Genomic DNA, 2,236 nt, shown 5'->3' on the forward strand with positions numbered 1-2,236 from the left:
ACCACAGCTATTATATTCTCTAGAACATGTTTTCTGATGTTTACTGTCTTGGTTATAGTAACTCTTTCCACACCTTTGTAACTGCATGCTTACCTATCAGTCTTCTCCACTAGTTTATGAGCTCTAACGGCTGTTACTGTGTCATGACTTGGTATCACCAACATCTACCATCTAGCATCAACCAGGACACTGTAGGTAGTCAATAGATGTCCATTTGCTATGAATAAATAAGTAAATCAGTAAATATTTAAGTGGAAAACAAAAAGATGGAAGATAAATACATGAGGGGAATGAAAATGTAAAAGAATATCAGGAAATATAAACTTTGATGTACACTGGGATTTATGAATATATATGCATTTTTAAAGCTAAGACCAACAAAGAGTTTGGCAGAGAGAAGTACGTGGTAGGGTTAGGAGAGGGAGAAGTTTTTGACCAAAAAGAACAAGTTAGGGAGAGAGAGAAACATACTAATAGGACAAAAGTGCAATGTTAACCAAGGACAAAGAAAAAAACAGAACAACTAAAGTTGTACATCAAAGAGAAGCATATGTAAATGAAACTCAAATATTAATAGAGAAACATAAATAGAGTAGTAGGGAAGTAGGAAGTAGTAGGGAAGTCAGAGAGAGTAGTAACAAAAAGAGCACCTAGATAATTTCAATCAATAAACATATAGGTCTAGGTGAGCTTTATCCTTTGGTTGAAATAATGACTTCTAGAAGTGACTTAGGAAGCAATGGCGTAACAAAAAGAGCACCTAGATAATTTCAATCAATAAACATATAGGTCTAGGTGAGCTTTATGCTTTGGTTGAAATAATGACTTCTAGAAGTGACTTAGGAAGCAATGGTAATGTTTAAAGAATATTGGCAAAAAATGCCAAAATGCAATTAAAGACTTAGGATATCTTGGTGGTAAGGTGCAGAAATGTACACTGGATGATAATATAGTTAGGCCAATTGGCATCTGAAAACCAAAAAAGGGCGTATATTGGTTTAGGAACAACTTTAAAGTTTCTGGTGACACCATACAAGACATCGTACTCAACCATGTCCTGTTTTCCTTTTTTTCTTTTTTAAGTCATTGATTTGGATGAAGAGTTTTATACATAATCAGATTTACAAATGTCACAGATCTGAAGACTAATGAGCATGCTAAATGACAGAACCAAGTGTCTATAGAAATGAACAGGCTAAATAAAATTGGCTGAAGTTGTTATGATGAAACGTATTTAAAAATAAACATAACAGCCTATATTTCAGTTTGGCAAATCAACAGCCCATCAACAGAGAGGGAGATCTTCTTAAACAGAAGTTCATGTGAAAAAGGCTTAGATTTTTAATTGCTTGAATATTCACTATGACCAGAGGGTGGACAGAAAAACAAATGCAATTCACTTTTTCCCTTCTCAGGATGTATTTTACTGCATGATTGATCTGTATAATTGCTGAGGCCATTATGTACAGACAAAAGAGGGGGAGTTTTATTTCTTGGTCTCCCTTGATGATCTCCTTCTTGGCCTGGGGCTGCTTACCTGCTTCCTTGATCTTAGACCTGCGGGCTCAGCCCGGTCAGCCAGGAGCTTCTTGTGGCCCTTGTCGGCCTTTGGCTTGTGGAGGTGTTCCATGAGAATCTGCTGGTTTTTGAACATGTTCCCTTCACCTTCAAGTACAGGCTGCAAAACATGTCTTAGATCTTAGACTGTGAGCAGCTGGCACAGAATTCTTGTCCTCCACATCCAGGTTACCTTCTCAGGCATTTGACAGTCCCCTTTTGCTTGCCTACATCCATATGCCTGCTCTTCCGGGAGGTGCCAAGGTATTTTTCCAGCATCGTGCCTAGGAATGAGCAGTCATAGGCTTGTGGGTATTAGTCCATCTTTGACCAGCTTCTGATCAATCCACTGATGAGTGTTGGCATTGGTGATTCATTGGTCTCATCATGTCCAAACAGATCTTTTTGCCACAGAAGAGGACAGTGGAGGTGACCCCCTTCTGAAGTTTTGTGGCTATAATTGTTTTCAATGAGCAATTTTACTGACCGGATCCCAGGAGATACTAGTCCTGTTGTAACCATGCAGTGACTCATGTTCTCAAGGTCCAGCCATTCATGGCAAAGAGGACTTTGTAGACGTGACCTTTAGGTGGGGACATTATCCTGGATTGTCTGAGTGGACCCAGTCTAATCAAATGGGTCCTTACCTAGGGCCTCCCAGAAGTATCCAATTGGTGCT

At 39.0% G+C, this 2,236-nt stretch overlaps 1 pseudogene; it reads right to left on the minus strand.

Moving 5' to 3' along the window:
- The window catches only part of LOC103607595, a 53,812-nt pseudogene that overhangs the window by 22,871 nt on the left and 28,705 nt on the right, over nt 1-2,236 (minus strand).

This window comes from Galeopterus variegatus, unplaced genomic scaffold (assembly GCF_000696425.1).
Source record: "Galeopterus variegatus unplaced genomic scaffold, G_variegatus-3.0.2 Scaffold7569, whole genome shotgun sequence".
NCBI classification, from domain to species: domain Eukaryota; kingdom Metazoa; phylum Chordata; class Mammalia; order Dermoptera; family Cynocephalidae; genus Galeopterus; species Galeopterus variegatus.